General features: G+C 37.2%; 2 long non-coding RNA genes across 3 annotated transcripts; one reads left to right on the plus strand and one right to left on the minus strand.

Annotated features, from left to right (window-relative positions):
- Positions 1 to 7,432: 7,432 nt before the first annotated feature.
- LOC123988188 lies at positions 7,433 to 8,669 on the minus strand. Of its 2 annotated transcripts, none has more exons than XR_006829732.1 (4): positions 8,313 to 8,669; positions 8,034 to 8,220; positions 7,820 to 7,951; positions 7,433 to 7,730 (listed from the first exon to the last, which is right to left on the minus strand). It is a non-coding gene; the product is annotated as an uncharacterized LOC123988188 (long non-coding RNA). The 2 variants fall into 2 exon arrangements; XR_006829733.1 differs by having other exon boundaries at positions 8,161 to 8,220; positions 8,313 to 8,661.
- A 2,281-nt stretch (positions 8,670 to 10,950) lies between these two features.
- LOC123988210 lies at positions 10,951 to 11,437 on the plus strand. The gene is made up of 3 exons (XR_006829777.1): positions 10,951 to 10,990; positions 11,093 to 11,333; positions 11,399 to 11,437. It is a non-coding gene; the product is annotated as an uncharacterized LOC123988210 (long non-coding RNA).
- Positions 11,438 to 19,764: the final 8,327 nt, after the last annotated feature.

Raw genomic sequence — 19,764 nt, forward strand, 5'->3', positions numbered from 1 at the left:
ACTACGATTGCCACTCTGTCGTGATAGATAAGGATCCAACGAACCTAAGACTCAGACTTATCCTCCTTATCCTCTGAGTCCTCAATATTTTCAACAATGACTGCCTCCGAACCTGCCGCACAAGAGAACGTGCTACGGCAACTCTTGGACAGGATGCAACGGATGGAAGAAGGGATCAATCAACAATTGACAACTCTAGGAGAAGAATGCCGAAACCGTACGAGAGAAATCCAAAATGTTGCAGAACAGCTGAAACTGGTCACCCTCAGTGAAGACACGTCTACTATTTCGAGGATTACCAGACGAAGCGACGGAGATCAAGATAATCAGCAAGAAGATGAAATCCATATGGCCCGACAACCATGTCGTTAAAATAATTGTAGTGGCATTTTCAGAATTAGCTATGAGTTTTCTACAATAAACTCTGCTGGTTTGTGATAAAATTCCAAATGCACACTCGACTAATCTTCTTCCTTTACATAATCGATAATTAAATATTTTTTTTCTAATATCTTCTATACTTTTTGATCTTAGATAAGGCCGCATTAAATATTTCTTTAATGGAAATCCTTTAATATCTTTATTTTTTAACCGACTTCAAAAAAGGAGGAGGTTACTCAATTCGATCACTATATATATATATATATTTTTTTTTTCCATATGAACCTATATTTAGAACAGTAAATTTATAATTTGCATCTACTAATGCCAAAAGTACAATCGAAAAAGACTTTTTATAATTGACTATCAGATCGAGAGCGGCTCGAGAGTGGCAAAGCAGTATGGGTACGGTAAGATTTTACCGGACCGAGACCAGACAGGGACCGAACCTATAGCGTGTATCGGGCCTAAGCCTTGCCTGTCCGACAGCGCGTTGACTTTTACTCCTGTAGCTCGCAAAATGACTAACCCTAACCCTAACCCTAACCTAGGTTAGGTTAGTCATTTTCCGTGAAAATGCGTTCTTATCGAGGTAATAGGGGGTTTCCGCACTTTTAGAGTACCCTGTATATCTCGAGAACGGTTTATTTGCCAGTTCTGAAAATGGTCTCATGCGATTTCTCGTCCCTCAATTACTATAAATCCGAAGTTTGGTTGTCCTGGGGTGATGGGGCCTTTCGGAAGTATACCCGAGGATGCATAACTGTGTAAATATGTAAGTAGGATAATTAAGTTAGGTTAGGTTATAATGTATGGGAAGGGGTGCCAATGCGTTTAGATTTTGAACTTTTTCGGAGGCAATATGTATCTATAGATTAAAGAAATATAAACTGTCAATACCGTGTTAAAAAGTTCACCCGTTATATCTATGGCTTTTCGACCGCCGCGATGTGTTTGTGAAAACAGTAGAAAAGCGGCGGTCCGATGGTGACGCATACGCCGCCGTTCATGCATAGGTATACGTAGAATTCATTGTAGCAGTAGCAGCAGTTTTTCGAAAATATCTTGAAAACTGAAGCCGAGTGGCGGTTATATGGATAGGAAAATGTTGTTCAAAATGTGAAGTTTTACAACATATTTAAATTTCATCAAAATTGGTGAGGTGTAACCTAATTTGAATAATTACCTTTTACATAATTTAATAAATGTCTTCCTCATCACTGCTCAATACAAACGAGAACGTTTTTTTGGTTGAACGATATGTAAAGGTGGGTAGAGGCATGCAGCAGAATACAGTAACGTATCTTCGTCGCGCAACACACTGTGCAACATTTGTCGTTGCGCGACGATGTTACGTTGTGGACGTATGTATTTACACTGAGTTGCATTGAACTTGTAGCCAACTTCACTGCGACAAGTTCAATGCAACTGAGTGTACACAGAATCTCGTGGCGTATCATCAGCGCGTAGCATTATGCCGACCCATCAGTTCATGGTTCGTGTGCACGTCCGAACTTGCATAGATGGGGTGTATCGTGAATGCGTAACATTTCTTTGATGTGACGGCGAAAAACCGACAATTGATGGGACGTTGCGATGTTACGATGTTACCCTGTTACGCTGTTACGGTGTGGCGTCCACACGTGATACACGACGGAGTTACGTTACTGTGTTCTGTTGCATGTCTGTACCCACCTTTAAAGTACCTTGAATACACCCTGCAGATATTATCTTCACTTTCGCAATTTTCTTATCGTGTTAGAGCGAAACCGTGTTATAGGATGCTGTGTTGTAGGAGGGCTACCTGTAGTTTCAAGGTTCGACTTGAGATCGGTGCCCTGCGTGGGGACATCATTAGCAAATCCTGGTACGAGTCGGATGACATGGCCCGTTCCGTGATTGGTTTGTCGTGACGCGCTAAGGCCGCGTTCAGACTATGCAACTTAGTTGTACAACTTTCCGTGCAACTTCGGGTCCGAATTTTTGTATTTCTGGCCGTGCCTGTACCAGGTATGCCGCCCGAAAAAGGAAATGGTTTTCTCTTGTAGAAATACCAACTTCCGTATTTTTTATCAGATCTTTGCGGAAGCGACGTCAATCGATTCCTTATGTTTTTGCGATCATAATGAAACCAAACGCGACATAAGTTGGACAATAATTAACCAAGTTACGTGAAAAATCTAAATGCATAGTTAAAAGCCAATTTCTCGACTTCCTCGTTCTCTCGCTCTGTCTTCGGGTTGTCTATTCTTTTCTATTTCTCCTAACGGGTTTTCTACGCCGGAAATTCTATGGAATGTTCCATGTTTGAATTCTATACAGGATTTTATTTTAATTACAATATTTTTTAAACGATATGGCTATCATAATCAACATTCCAGCGATGGCTGATCGCGCGGGTTAACGAAAGGGTTACCTACAAGTATATTCCGTCTCGAATTGTTGGTGGTGATAACGCAATTTATCAATTCGTATGATAGAAGAGAATGATGATCTGTAACGACGATTGTGATTAGTAATTTTAGCTGTAATTACGCGTTAATAAATTAGTCGAGAATATTCATTCGCTTGAAATATTTGACAAAGTTTCGGTTGCCAGGCAAATTCTCGGAATTTCTTACAGTGTATGTTTATTGCCCTATTTGTCGTTTGGCCGTATTCGCAGTGGGTATCAGACACTTTTCTTGTATCATTCAACCATTTACTCCGTCATTCATTCTCAACCATGCTGCTTTTTATTAATTACTAGCATCCCCGTCGCGGCTTCGCCCGCTCTCATAAATAAAAACTTCGAGAATTTGAAGTAATAATTGTTGTCAATGACACGACAGGACAACGACACGAACCTCTCTTGCCGAATACGATACGTGGTATAATTTATGGCCCATCGAACTACGGTAAAACGAAATCAGTTTGATTGAGAATCCGAACGGTGTAAGATTCAATAACGTATATGTATACTCAAAATCATTGCAACAACCAAAGTAAGTACAAATACCTACCTATGGGTAGGCACTCGCTCTTGGACTGTTTTTATCTCTATCAGACTTATGCGAGAATACCGAAACACCTAATTCGCGACAATGCCAACCTTTTGGTCGTGATCTAACAAGATGGTACGAATCTACACCACATTTATAACGATCATGTAAATACAGACATGTCGTTCAAAAACTTTCGTAAATTGTATGCACAGTGTTGGGAACAGAAATATGGTTTCGTAATAATCGACAAGGACAGCTCGATGGAACGTGACCGTTACAGAAAAGGATTTAACGAATTTGCCGTTTTCCGAAACATTTAGTCCTTCGATAGAACGCTTAGCGAGTAGACTCCTTCTCTTTTGCAATGGATAATAGCAATATCAAAGAATCGAGTAAAGTCGCAAATGCTATAGCTAAAACAAACGATGCTATACGCAAGAAACGCAGAGCTCTCAAATCGGAGAGCATCGACGAAGAGAAAATCATCGAAAAATGATTGAGACCCGTGATAGAACCGCTGGAACGAATAATCGAGAATATGTCAACGGAATCGCCACATTCAGACATCGATATAAAATACGAGTCGACATTCCCAACTTTGAATATTAAAGAATCGCAAAAACAGACGTCAACTCCTTTTCTTAACCCTCAAAGCGCACAAACTGCAAGAGCACCCATTTATTCCGAACCTGGTACATCTTCGGGTGAACAGACAGCGCATGTGGCGAAAGTTGAAATGTACGGCGACAGCGACCATGACGAGAATCTTGCACTATGTGCACTGGAATGACCCAAACGAGCTCGTCGATAGATTACGTTTTCTCGTATCCTCGAAATCTGCAGAACATACGGGGCATGACAACGAGATCGTTTCTATAATCGAAGAACTTCGAGAAGCCGGGCTGATTATAAATTGATACGTTCGTAAAGCACGATGTTAGTTTACAAACATGAAGAAGGTGAAGAGCGATCATATCACGGACGAGTAGATGCAGCTGGTCAACGAGATGCACGCGCCAGCGAGACGTAACTTTAGACGTAGACTAGTCATTGTGCGGGGTTACGATGATTTCTGGCAAGCGGATCTCGTAGACATGCGACGGTATGCACGAATCAACAATGACCACAATTACATACTTACGGTCATCGATGTTTTATCTAAATACGCTTGCGTCGTAGCAGTGAAAACGAACAATGTAAAAAACGTTACGAATGCATTTTTAAACGTTTTGAATGATGGAAAAAAAGCGAAGAATCTTCAAACGGATAAGGGAAAGGAATTTTATAATACAGAATTCCGAAATCTTATGAAAGACGACCGCCTTACCGGCGCTGGTCTCAGATTATAACAATAGAAGGCATCCTACGATTAGAATGCGCCCCGTCGACGTAACACCGGAACATGCGGACAAACTCTTATCGTCCGTATATTCTAACATAAAAATTGCAGCTCCGGCCAAGTACAAGGTTGGTGATCACGTGCGAGTTAGTAAATACAAAACCTTATTCGCAAAGGGTTATACACCAAATTGGACAACTGAAATTTTCACAATTATTAAAATTCAACGAACAAATCCTGTAACGTATCTCTTGCAAGATATGCAAAACCAACCGTTAGTCGGCGGGTTCTACGAATACGAGCTACAAAAAGTAAAAAATCACGATGTATATTTAGTGGAGAAGGTTCTACAAAGAAAGAGAAATAAAGTTTTCGTCAAGTGGTTAAGGTTTGATTCTACGCACAATTCATGGATAGGAACGAACAATATTTTGTAATCTATATTTTAAAATGTTTGTAATTATAAAGATTAATATGAATAAATTTTTTTCGGCTTTATTCTGTGTTTACTTTTATCACAATGTTAAAAGGAAAATAAAGAAAAGTTGTTAAGAATGAATTTCAATTAGATGGTTGAAATACAATTCCCTATTCTTTCTCCCCTATTTTGACGCGATGGTTGGTATCGCTGCCACCAGTCTTGAGCGGGTTAGCGCTCTCGACAATTAAAAGACGAAAGACAAGTTTATTAAGATGTTAGAATTAGAATTAGATTATTAGTCCTTCGTTGGGTTCGTTCAACGCTTTAGGTCCTCCTTGAATCTGTATGTATTGGTAGGCGTGTTCTAACTGAAACGGTGTTAGGTGTGTTTGAAATAAATTTTGAAACTGGTTTAATTTTGAATGGAAAAAAGTAAATAACAGGATACAAATTGCCAAAAATTGTGATCTAAATTAATTTGGAAAAACTCGTTATTATTGAAAATACCAGTTCATGCAACTTTTTAACAAGTGTAAAGATGCTTAGTACTAATTAACAAAAATATACTATTATGCTCTGATATCACAGTTGAAACTATCTGAATAATATTAGCGGTCGCGGGAGATGATTGTTACAATTTCGTTTCTCTTTCAATTTTCGTGAAACTGGTAGTTTTCGCCGGTGAGGGTGCACCCCAGCCGGAGGTACTCTCGTAACCCTCGAAAGGGCTGGACTAAGATGCCCTTTTGATAATACAAGACATGAAACGAAATCGCAACAACCGAATAGCACTAATAATTGACAATAATAATTGATACCTCGTATGATGGAACGATCTGACCGAAGACACTCTCGTAACCCTCGAAAGGGCTGGACCAGAACGCCCGTTTTGCCAATAGAATAGACGTCGTGTTCGAAAAATGTAATAAGATCGACTTACCGAAACGCTGTATAATAAATACAAGATAATTTGTTCGCTTGTAGTTCGCTATGTGTATTCGCTTGTTGATCTGGAACACCAAAGAACGGTAAGATTTTCGATCACTGCACTTGTCGCGGCGGAAAACGAATTATGTATTACGGACGAATACGTCGACGAGAGACAAACGAATACGAATCGAGAAAGGTATATATATATATTTCCGCGAAATGAAGTTATTACGGAATTATTACGCGAGCAAACGATTTAAAATCGGAAAGAAAAGATAGAAAATTTGGGTAGAAGGAAGATTTTACGTGCGCGTCAGTGAGTCCTTGTTAAGAATCGGACGATTTCAACTACCACGGCACTCTGCCTCGCTGCGCGGAGGTCTTTACCGCAGAGGAAAACTATCGCGATTTCCGAACAACTCTGTCTCTCGGACACACGGGCTCCCGATCACGTACCTAAACGATTGATCGATCAAGAGTGAGGAATTTTGCGCGAGATCGACGGTCGAAGGGCCCGTCGCGCGATCATCGTCCTTGGAGGGGACGGTTTGTCGAATCGTGGTACGTTTTCGTTAGTGTCGCGTGCCCGGTGATTGGCTAAGACGCGCGAGCTAGACGAAGATCTTTCATCCCCTTTCTTTGGTGTTCCTTTTTCTTTCTACTTCGTCGCCATGATAGGGCCGTATTCAGAGTCGCAACTTAATTGAGGACTTAAGACGTTCTTTACAAAGATCGTCTTATTCGAATAAGCAATGCTTAAGTCGCTATGTATTCAGAGTCGGAGAATAAGACCGACTTAGTTAAGAAAACGATGAATAAGCTTTGCTTAGTAAAGTCCGTGGTTAAGCAATGCTTATTTGACGTTCGGCTATTTCCGTCGATTTTCTACTGTAACAACCAATGAAAATGATTTTTGAAACTGTAGCATTATTTGTTAGAGCGGCGCTTTTTGAATTGAATTTTAACGCTATCGCTTGAATTAATTCAAATAATTGAGCGTGCAATAGACAGAGCCAAATTTATTAAGTCAAAATCAATTCAATTGAGAAAGTAACAATTTTATTATTACTGTTATCACATACGTTATAAAAATCTCTTATATTTAAAGTTTCATTGTGAAATTCGAACACAAAATAACACAAAATTAAACTTACGACTGAAATTATTTAAAAGAAAAATTTATATGTAATTCTTTGTATTGATTATGAATCCTAAAAAATGAAATAAAAGTAGTTGTAGCAAACTTATCGATTATTGAAGATCATTAATAAATCAGCAGTATGTGATTGCAAAAGATATTGCAAAAATCCTGTGGTTTAAGGTATAGGTTGTGATATGACTGAGGATGAGGGTATTTTAATCAATAAATTAAACCAATTTGAGCTGAAAGAATAATGATTATTTATTCGATCGATAGACACAATAAGGTGAAAAAGCCTTGCGGCATGAAAAACCCCTTATTACATTTCGTTTGACAGAATTACACAATGAAACATACGGACAATCAGTGCTTCACGTGTAGCAAATCCATTAATGCCATTAACATTTTCCACGTTTCCTAATAATTCTTCTCCATCTTCATTTTGGTTTTCAATTTCATCTTCTTCTACAAGAATGCCAAACACCGAACGTTCTTTCTACTATCTGTCGGGTCCTGATCTGGATTTCATTGTACCTGTGTCGATCAAATAATTTAATGTTAATTTGTGCATCAATCAGTCGAGTAAACAAGTAAATAAACAAGTAAAACAGTATCAGTATTACCTTATTTCTTCTTCAGTCTGTGGATTCCGCAGGGGTGTCATGAAAAATATCCTTTTCTATTTCTGTACATTTCTTCCATGTTGTTGAATGCTGTTAATCTAATGTGGGTGCAATCAATAGCGCCATCCACACCTGGTAAATCAATTACATTGTATATGTATGTATGTATGTATATGTGTATATAGAAAAAGTTATAATGATATAAAATCCACACCTGGTAAACCAATAGCTCCGTTTCCCTGTTCCAGATTATTGAATAATCTGCGATTTTGAGTGGAATTGTCCGGATCCCTGGGAAACTTGATATACTCCGTCATCAGACTGCCTATTAGTAAACTCACCCTAAATACTATACGGGAGACTGTGGGCTGAGAAACATTCATTGTGTCCACCAGAATAAGCTACAATTACAGTACATATATATATATAGATAATTTTTATTTTTTTCTACTTCTTTTAAGAGTAGTGATACTGATATATATTTATGACTTACTTAAAAACTTGCAGTAGCATAATACCGCAAACACAATCTCTTTTACCGTATTCGTGTACCCTAACCTACTCTCTCTCGTCCCATCACTGCACAATAACACCTTCAAACGCGTGCTCAAGTCCTCAATATCGTCGACTTAAAAATCTAACCTCAATAAAGCCAAATAAGAACTCGTTTTCTGCAAATAAGGCGGACTTATTCGACTATGAATTCATAAGATCTTAAGACGGTATTAAGCATCGACTGTGAATCTACACCGATAAGCATTTACTTTTCTAAGCAAATGTTTAAGCTCAGATTTAAGACGTTGCTTATTCGGCGACTGTGAATCTAGCCGACGTCTTAAGTACGTGTTTAAGCCCAGCTTAGAAATAAGTTGCGACTGTGAATACCGCCCATAGTTTCAACAGTTTTCAGAAACTACGCAGTATTTCCCTTTATATGTATAATTATAAAATGATCGATTTAGTTGATTGTTGAATGATTAACTATTAAATACTATTGATTTGATTAAAATGCAGAATGAATTTGAGATTAAAATATATAATTTAAGAGATGAAACCGTCATCCGTATATTCTCTCTTAACGGATCAAAATTATTTACTTTCCTGATTTGCAACGAAGATGGTCAATGTTAACAGTATAAAAGCGGTCGATGCACTTACGATAATCGTAATGCCGTGGCAAATTATGCATTCATTAACAATCTATTCGCATAATTATTTCGGTGGATTCGGCATTTCGTTTCCTATGAATTCAAACATTTCTTCGAGAATGTTCTTTTATTCAAAATTTGCCGTTGTCGCTAGGCAGTTCTTAGAATTTCTAATACAATAGTGTTTATTGCTTTGAACGACCCTTGATTTTCGAACGGCGGTCGAACGTTCGCGACGTTTGACGTTATAAGGGTTCTCATTCCTTAGTTTCATCATTTAAATGCATACTCATCCATCCACTCTTTCACACTATCATTCCGATCAGGTAGTAACGATCCTTATTGGACCGGCTGACGCTTTGTGCAATGGAGAGAGAAGGAGTTTCCTTAACAAAGAAGTTATTACGGTTTTCCCGTTTCTACGCAGTTAGCAAGGGAAATTCCCGGAATGCGAAGCACTGGCTAACTCCGTAGCGCTGGTGCTATGCTTACGGCTCTCTCTCTCTCGAGCTAACCCGAGTTTTTGTGCGTGGTATTAAACTGTATTGTATTACTATGGTTAGCGACGATAGTTTCAAGGAGGGTCACGTAAACTATTGCGAAGAAGGGAAAGCGATAGAAGTAAAAATAGAAAGAATTAAACTCAAACTCTTCCTTGTACACCCCTGCATGAGAAATCCTCGTAACCCTGAAAGGCTTGACAAGAATGTACAAGGTCGAGGAGAAATGAAAAGATTGGCGGAAAAGTGAAACATCCACCTCACGACCCTCACATGAGATACTCTCGTAACCTAAAAGGGTTTGATAAGGGACGCAAGGCGGATAAATTCCAAATTTTCCGCCGGGGCGTAACAACAAGGCGAATGTTAGAACTTTTAAATACTTTTAATACAATAAATATAATACATAATACAATAATACAAGAAAGATAATATACAATTCGCTGGGAGGTGGAAGCTATAACAGACAAAATAAAATTCGCATTAATACGCATTAGATAAAATCTAATAAATTAAAAAACATAAACGGACAAGCAACTCACATCAATCACATCAATCTCCTTCAACCGGCATCGGATTGCATTTATTGACCACTTAAATTTTCCATGTATGGTATACAACACGGTCCCCAAACAGGGCCCTCATCTACCATATTTCCTCTCCAAACAGAGCCCTCAAATCCAATAAGTTTTCATAATTCGGATTCCAACCTTCGTCCCATATATTTATCAGGCTCAGCCGATGCTCCAATCGCTTCCGGTGCACTTCGCCGAATCTTTTTATTGGCACTAATCCTAACACTTCAGCTTTTAACAAACAACTAGTTAAAAATAAAATTAACACGCCAAGAATAATCATTGAAGACTACTTACAATACTGTTCAATAACTACCTTAAAGGTAAGTAGTTCAAGTCGCGGAACGGTAGCCATCGTAAACTGAGTAGCGCGAAATGAGCAGCGGATAACGAAATGAGTACTATAACGTAAACTCAGGCCTGGGCGACTTGCGGCTCCTGAGCTACTTATATACGACTTCTCTCTCTATTTCCCTCACCATGCGCAGTCGTACAAGCCTTGTGAGAGGTACGAAGTAAACCACAGGCCCTCCAAGCTCCACTCTTGTGAACTTGATGCAAATTTTAACTCGGCGCAGAAAATCCAGGCAGCGCTGATGTCGCTTCTCTACATGCATACCTTGTATCACTGATTTTAACATACACAACTAAAGATATCGTGACGTCATGTTCCCGCGAAATTTGTCGCCGCGTTTTTCAATTGTTTCAAAATTTAAAGAGACTGAAGAAATATGGCGCACAGTGGGTGACAGTGGTGACGGAATTTCCAGGTTAGTGAATTCCATTATTATAATTATTACTATTATTATTGTCATTACTATTGCTATTATCATTATGACTATTATTATTATTTAAAAAGATGTTGTTTTTTATTTTTTCTACGTTTTTAGGTTTTTCAATAACTTCTGCTGATGAGATGCAGCAACAGGAGGAGAAGATAGAAATTAAGTAAGTACAGAATTTTTTTAAATTGTTACTGAAAGCATTAACTGTTTATATTGCTGTTTTAGTAATATATTTAATTTTAATTATTAAAATGTATCTTAAAAGAAGGAGAAAGAAAATATGCAGCATCAGAGGGTGTATTAACGAAAACAGCAGGATGTTCTTCTTCCCCCAAGAGAGAAAGGATAAGAAGAGGATGGCACAGTAGGTGGAAGTATGTGACAACCCAAAGTCTGTGCTTCCACCTGAAAACTGAAATTCCAGGTGGTCTGTAGCAGCTACTTTAAAGAAAAATACTTCATGAGGAAAAGATTAACATCAGCAGTTCCAACACTGAACTTATTTGGTAATAACACTTATATACTTTTTATAGCATATGTAAATAATTGTTAATGAAAACTATTATTACAGAGGCTGTAATAAATATTGCATATCAGAGGCTGCCTCTATTAAAATAGAGAAGAAATGAAATGAAGAAGAAGATTGTAAGTATTCAGTTTACATATACAATATATAAAACCATTAACATAGTATTAATATATTAAGTATAATCTGTGAGCAGAGTGTGTGTTTTATTGTATGTATGATTGTGATTAATTGTATATTATTATTGATATATATATATTCATTATATTTTTGTAAAAATTTAATATATTTTCTTTATTATACATATATTGTTGTCATTTTTCCCCTTTCATTATTTTTATTTTTGAAAGTTTTGAATAAGTAAGACCATGCACACATATATAGGGACCATATGCTTGTGTGTGTGTACCTCACCGATATCATCTATATGTGTTTGTATCGACACCAGCGCTGCCTGGATTTTCTGCGCCAAACTAATTTTAGTTACAGCATTAAATACGGGAGTTTGGAGGGCCTGGTAAACCATGGTAACTGAACACGGTGTGGTTAGTAGTGGGGGAATCGACAGACGCGTAGTGGAAGTTACGTAGCGACGGCGGGGAAGATGTTGCCCAGGCCTGCCTTAGATCGTTCCGCATCGATTTCATGGATCTGATTCATTTTCTTGTTTTTGTTTATGCAACTTTTAATTATTCAAACGAGGGGCGGCCTACAGGACCGTTTAGTCTTGGAGAGATCCTACTAGGTTCGTTCCCTCATAATTATAAACGATATAAATAGCGAAAGAATCATATTCAAATTCATTGCCGCGTTATAGCGCCTCATCGTCGTCCGAATTAAACTAATCAATTATACATATAATACTAGTGCTCATGTTCTGACTCGTGGCAATTTCGTACGTTGCCCGAACGTCGTGTTAAATTCAAAATTAATCTTCTTTAACTATTTGTCTTTTCTGGTCTCCGAAACGCTGAGACCAGATGATAAAAAAAAACTTGCCCGAACGATGGCTATATCGAAAACTATTTTATTTCTAAGTGTTAGGTTTCTTTTCAGTTCGTCTACGAAAATTTGTAAAGAAGTAATGTCTCGTTGCGTTACGAACGCCGCTATGTTACCTCCGATGGAGGCGTCCAGTTCGGGGACAACGCGCTGATTGGTTTTCTTGGGAAAAGTCAAAATTCCAATCGACGTGGCCCCCTGAAGATCGGTTCCACCTTCTCTAGCGTCCTTAGCGCGTCTTCGTCTAGAGAGGGTGGGGCGATGTCGGTGCGTACTAAGTTGAGACTCGAGGCGGCGACTACTGTTCTTTTTCTCTGTCGACGCGTATACCGTTCTCTTTCTCTGTCACGCGACACACTTCATTTCTAGTACTAGCAGTTGTAACCTAGGAAGCGAACAGCGAAAATGCGTGTGGGTCAACTGTATAAGTGTGCGTGTCTTAGCCTGGCCCATCTAGCTCCGACCAATCAGACCCAATTCCTTAGGAGTGTCAACTTAGCAGAAGCGTACAGTAAGTACTTACACGAGAACCTCGAAAGTCCGGCTACGCCGGGGTTTTTCCATCCAGGTTGACCCTCGAAGGTTGGGGTACCGTTACGAAGTACCGAATTTTAATTTACCCGTCGGAAAAGCCAGTTTATGACATGAGCGGAGCTATTGAGGACAAAAACGAAAACTAAAATCGGACTCTATTGCACAAAAAGGTAAATGCCCGTAAATGCTAAAATGCTGTTGGATGACCAACTCCATGACTCAGTACTGATAAACAGACGTTAGTCAACCTTGTTTTGAAACTCCAAAATCCTAGAGAAAGTTATGTCTCATCCAGGACTATGCATCAAAGATCAAGGGTCACAGACATCCCCTCCTCTCCTAAGGAGCCTAAGGATATAAAACTAGAGCCCATAGGACAGGAGCTCTCTTGATTCAATCTTCCTACGGTCTTAAGCGGTCTGTCGGTCGAGTTTCCACGTAGTACTTATCGTTAGTTGTATCTGGAGTGTATATTTGAAATGTATAATAAATCGGTGATTGAATAAATCGGTCTCCTCGTTTCTCACCCGGATCCCAACAATGCCTAAACTCAAAAATAGCCTTCCGTCGAAGAACTATCATAAACTCCCTTTAGAAATTCTCACACATCTGTTCCGTCGAACGGTCGGAACAGATCACACATTTTTTATTGTTACATCATATATACATACATCTTGTTAAACCGTTTACACACCAATTATACAGATCTTTTTTTACCTCTTATTTTGTCGTTTCTCTTATTTTGAATAAGATCTGTTTTCATAAACTGTTACATTTCCACGCTTACCAACTTAGCATAAATTCACACGAGGGACCCATATAGGACTAGAGCATCATCAAATCCAGCAGTAAAAATTCACATCTAATTTTACTGTCTTATTCTAATCGTTCTAATTATAGTGGACGGATCGCGAAAGCGCGCGTCATAAGTGATTAGGACTGGTGGCAGCGCAATACTTTTTCTACTGCGCATACATAACCAAACTCTTTATATCTCTATATCTTCTTATATTTCCTTTTTTTTACGTTACGCCACCGTCTTACACACGACGACGTCGTAACGTAACACTATTTTTTTTTATTAAACACTGTAAAAAAGAGTTCCCTGTTTATTTCATAGAAAAGCGAAAAAAGTTATTAACATATTAGTGAAGAAAGCGATGACAGTGGAATAAAATTTTTGATCATTTTTCAACACCATTTTAAAGTTGCATGGACTTCGAATGGTTGTATAAAGAAACGAGTAACAACCGAGAGCAAAGTATAAATGAAACTTGTGCGATAGTGTATCAACTTTATTACATACCTGCAAACTCTCAGTCCAGATAATTTTTATCGCGTGTTTTGTACTTCGATTTGTATTTTGCGAGATTTCCTTGTTTGATGGACGCGGATAAAAACTTGTATGGATCGTTTACATTCGTTACAATTTCCGTCTACACGCGGTAAAAACATCAAGATATTATTCCCAATATGGAAAACATGGAAGCATGTTTGCAGATGTTTCAGCAAAAATGGAAAAACATTTTTTAGAAAAACGTTCTCTTTCTGATATGATAAATTTTTTCAAACATATGCACCGGCGCAGCGTTTTAACCCTGTTGTATTTCAACTCTTAGATGCTGAAGTGGGTCTTAAGGTAATTCTTAAATCTCTTTACGCGATCCTCGAGATGTATTTAAAACTTGTACGAGCGCTTGTACGACTGAAGTACACTGACAAGGGAACATCGGGGACTGGTACACTCCGATTTTAATGAAACTTTTCATAAATATTTATTAGACCTGTTTATGAAGACAACTGTAATTCGTTGGTGCCCGTTTTTCACTTTGAGGGAGATATCAACCCTTTTATCCGAACCGCCCTTTCTATATACGTGCTTATAAATCGTAAACAACCAAAGATATAAAAAAATAATTGAAATAAAAGTTATACCGTTTCTTAAGGTCTATAACGCTGCGTGTAAAATTTTTTTTAAAATCATCCTTTTTGCAAAATTGAATTCCCACTCCCCCTCCGTTTTGAAAAACTTTACTTTTTTTTCAATCAATAAGAGCGCCTATTTATTATGAATTCAACAATGTATTACAGTGTATAGTTGTTTCAATTATTCCGATGGAATTTTTGATTTAAGTTGTTTGATTTGTGTGTATTGACCGCTACCTCGACTTATAGTAGGTACTTGCGACGTTGATAGAACCTATATACATTTTACAAGATATTTGCGTTTATATAAAATCGCAATAATAAGCCATTTATTGTAGGCGTATGATATTTTTTAAAAAGATAAACATGTTATTCTCAAAACACGTTCAAAAATTCGGATTTTACTCTTTCGATGTTTCGTGATGCTCTTGAAAGAGGATCCATAGTCCATGATATTGATATTCGAAAATGGGCATTAGAAGCAAAAGAAAACATTGATTTGCCAACATTTAAAGCAGAAAAGTGGTAGATATTTAAATTTAAAAAACTGCATGGAATAGTTTCGCGTAAAATAACAACATTTGTATCTTACCGGGAACGTGAAAATTCTCTAGAAATACATACAGTTATCGATAATTTTATTCAAGTTATGAAACCGAATATTAATAGTTATAGTGTAGAAAATGTACTTAATTTAGACGAAAGTGGTTTTAATTTAGAACTTCATTCTGGTCGAACGCTAGCTGCCAAGGGATCAATAAAATAATTTTTAACAAAAAATACAACCGACTTCGAAATGCACTAAAAAGTATGAAATAATTCCTACTTCATTTATACAAATACCCAACAGCTATTAATAAAACCTATTTACTCGTTAAATAGTATACTAAATACATTTCAACCTTTTCGGAGGCGGCCCAAAATTAAAAACTTTTCTTATACTAGGAAGATTCGGGCGTCAACAACCTATCAAATCATTATTGACAGCATCGTATATTCGGGTATTTTTAATTTTGCGCCGCCTCCGAAAAGGTTGAAATGTATTTAGTATACTATTTAACGAGTAAATAGGTTTTATTAATAGCTGTTGGGTATTTGTATAAATGAAGTAGGAATTATTTCATACTTTTTAGTGCATTTCGAAGTCGGTTGTATTTTTTGTTAAAAATTATTTTATTTCACACTTTTTAGTGGAACGAGCAGTATTTATAGGATGCCGTAAGGTGGTTTACCGTTCTTATCGGTTAATTGCAATAACGATAGTTTTTAACGATAACAAGTTCCATACAAGTTATAATAATAGTTATTAACAGTAACAAATTGCATAAATTTTTGCAAGTGAGATATCGCGGAAATGGGAAAGGTTTCATCGCAATCGGTTCATGCCTTGGAGAGAATACATGTATACAAGAAACAGTAGAGAATCGGCGACTGCATGCTGACTCATACACAGGTAAAGACATGTAGGCATACGTAGAATTCAATGTAGTAGTAACAATAGTTTTTTAGGAATATCTCGGAAACTAAAGCTTTCCGTTAATTATGCATAATGAAAAAGTTGTTCAGAATCATATCACCGACAACATATTAAAAGGTCATTGAAATCGTCCAATTTTTACATTAAAAACTTCCTGTATTTTGCAATAACAATGAAAAAATGAAAAATTTTTTTTCAATGGGACCAACCAGAAGACATACCCTACAAGATGTAAAAGGTTTCGTTCCGATTGGTACATCCATCTCGGAGTAATCGGTGAACACACACACAAAAAAAAAAGTACATACTGATCGAATTGAGTAACCTCCTCCTTTTCGAAGTCGGTTAAAAACCGTTGAAGCTGTCGTACAGTCCATATCATCAACCACTCATAGTTATACCATACAACCTACTGTATCTGCAAATGGAAAATTGCTTTCACCGCTTTACATAATTTTAAAGGAATCAAGCGGACAGTTCGGACCAAGAGTAAAAGAAAGTTTATTCAATGCTCCAAATGTTCATGTTTCTGTTTCAAAATCTGGCAAATTAACTTCAGAGCACTTTAAAACTTGGTTTACTGAAATATTTTTAACAAACGTGGGATCCCGAAGCGTTCTCCTACTAGATTCATGGAGTGGACACTGTCCAAATGTTTTGCAAGACCTTGTTCTTGAAGGAAAAGAAGTACTTTTTCTGACGATACCGAAAAAGACGACAGGAAGACTATAGCCTCTTGATGTTCTTGGTTTTCGAATATGGAAAAATTTTATAAAAACTTTTTCCAATCAGGTCATTTTATTGAATCATGACGTTATTTTACATCAACCAAATAATATCATAAAACTCCAATCTCTTGTACATAATCAGTTGTCTTCACCTAGATTCCAAAATTTGTTTAAGTATTCGTGGTACAAAAGTGGATATATAGAAGAACGTCCGGCACGCTATGAAAATCCAGTCGATTATTGTTTTACAAATCAGGTTGACAAAATTCATCGGTGCGATATATACGGAGAATTAGCTATATGTACTTCTTTGTGCTTGGTGTAAAAAATATTTAGGTTTCAAACACTTTTTTGAAGAATTTCACTATTGTAAAAGCTATGTCGAATAATATTGGTTGTTATATACATGTACAATAATATTATATTATAATAAAAATTGAAGTCAGAATAAGCGAAATATGTATAGAAGCGGATTTAACGAACACAGTATGGATGAATGAGAGTGTTACTGTATCAAAAACTCTTTATATTTTCAGCTTATTTTTATATGTAGATTAACCGTCTTTTCAATTGTACTACTACATCGGAAGTACTCTTTATATTGTAAAGAGTCTACAAAATAAATGTACTTCATCATATGAAGATGAAATTAATCTTGCAATTATGAAAATGACATGTAAAACGAATGGAAAAATGGTTCTTATCAAAGATCTTATCAACGTTGCAAGTATAAGTTGAGTTAGTGGTCAATACAGACAAATCAAAAAACTTAAATAAAAAATTTCATCGGGATAATTAAAACAACTATACACTATAATACATCGTTGAATTCGTAATAAATAGGCGCTTTTATTGATTGAAAAAAAAGTAAAATTTTTCAAAACGGAGGGGGAGGGGCAATTCAATTTTGCAAAAAGGATGATTTAAAAAAAAAACTTGCAAGCAATCTTATAGACCTCAAGAAACGGTATAACTTTTATTTCAACTATTTTTTGATATCTTTTGTTGTTTACGATTTATAAGCACGTATATAGAAAGGGCGGTTCGGATAAAAGGGTTGATATCTCCCTCAAAGTGAAAAACGGGCACCAACGAATTACAGTTATTTTCATAAACAGGTCTAATAAATATTTATGCAAAGTTTCATCAAAATCGGAGTGTACCAATCCCCGATGTTCCCTTGTGAGTCCCATCGAAGTTGTCGCAGTGAAGTTGGCTACAAATTCACTAACGCATTCACGCCGCGTCGGTGAGTGAATGCGTGGCCAACTTCACTGCGACAACTTCGATGGGACTCATTGTCAGTGTACATTGTTGAAATAATTGCTCTCGGATGGTAATCGCCATGGTGGAGATTTCAGATAGCATTAAATTTCCAACAATATTCCATATAACGAAAATCTCAAAATTCTGTTCAAACCAAAATTTGTAAAAGTTTCGAGCAGATGCAAGAAAATTCAGGTCATTTTGTGAGACAAATTGAGATAAGTTTCAATCGAAATTGAGAATATCTGGAGGCGGAAAAGAATGTTCAACTTGTTGATCATAGTTTAATAAAAGTATTTACTATTTGTTGGTGAAATTCTCTAGAATCGTTTATTCAGTGGCGAAAATAGTTCGCCGCGCCGGTGCGTCGTTACCGATAGCGACAGCACCTCTTAGACACGCATTGTTCTAATCGCCCCCTCCCATCGCAGGAACCGGCACTTTAAGGTCGATTTATATTATCCGTTCAGACACGGGCCACGTCCGATCAGTTAGGTTCCGACAAATATTGTTCTGTGTTATTGAATACGAGTGTTTACATATACCGTGATGGATCGGTTCAGATGCGTTCCGTTTCAGACATAAGACGACTGACATTCTCGAAAAGAATAATTTGACTGAAGCGATACGTGACTGAAACAAACGAAATGCGACCGAACGGACGCTGTCGTATGATATGCATTTGGTTCAGACAAAATCTGACGATAGAACAGACGTGGTGTGAGCAATATATTATAATAATGCAGAACGAAAAGTTAATAGAGTTAGTGAGGTATTATACTTTTTTGTATAATCAAGAAGATAAAAATTATAGTGACAGTTATAAAAAAGATGTCCATTAATTGTCTAAATAACGTCCAATATTCTCCACTAATCTTTCTTATTTTTAACATTTTATGGGTGCCAAAACGTCGCTTTCTTTTCTTATTTTCTTCCTCTTCATCTAATAGTAAGGCTATGCAGCACAAATCTTTTAAAGATAAATGCGAAAACATTTTCGAACGATGGCGATTAACGTTCGCTGCCTGTCGTTGTCGGACGTGAACTGATGATATAAATACTACATCGTTTTTGTCGAAACCTAACTGATCGGAAACGGCCCGTGTCTGAACGGATAATATAAATCGACCTTTAGACGTCATTTACCGGTGTCTCACTTCTAGTTCGGACGCTCAAAAAGTGAACACATTGTTCTGATCTGTACACGCGAATTTCACGACTAAAGTCCAGTCCGCGCTATTTCTCTATAGTATTTGTCCACGCAGTGTCCTCGCAATTATCGTTTGTGTAATATTCTTTTGAACTCGCAATTATTGTAAACTCTGTTGTATATATTTCCTATCATTCGTGTGACTCGTCAACTCTCTTGAACTCTCTTGTATATATTCCATTTATAATTTCTGTGTTAATAAAAATTGTGAACGTTACAAGGAGCGTGCTTCCTTCTCAGACTTCTCCGAACTCGCAATTTCTCTAAT

The sequence above is a fragment of the Osmia bicornis genome, chromosome 10 (genome assembly GCF_907164935.1).
Source record: "Osmia bicornis bicornis chromosome 10, iOsmBic2.1, whole genome shotgun sequence".
In the NCBI taxonomy this organism is placed as follows: domain Eukaryota; kingdom Metazoa; phylum Arthropoda; class Insecta; order Hymenoptera; family Megachilidae; genus Osmia; species Osmia bicornis.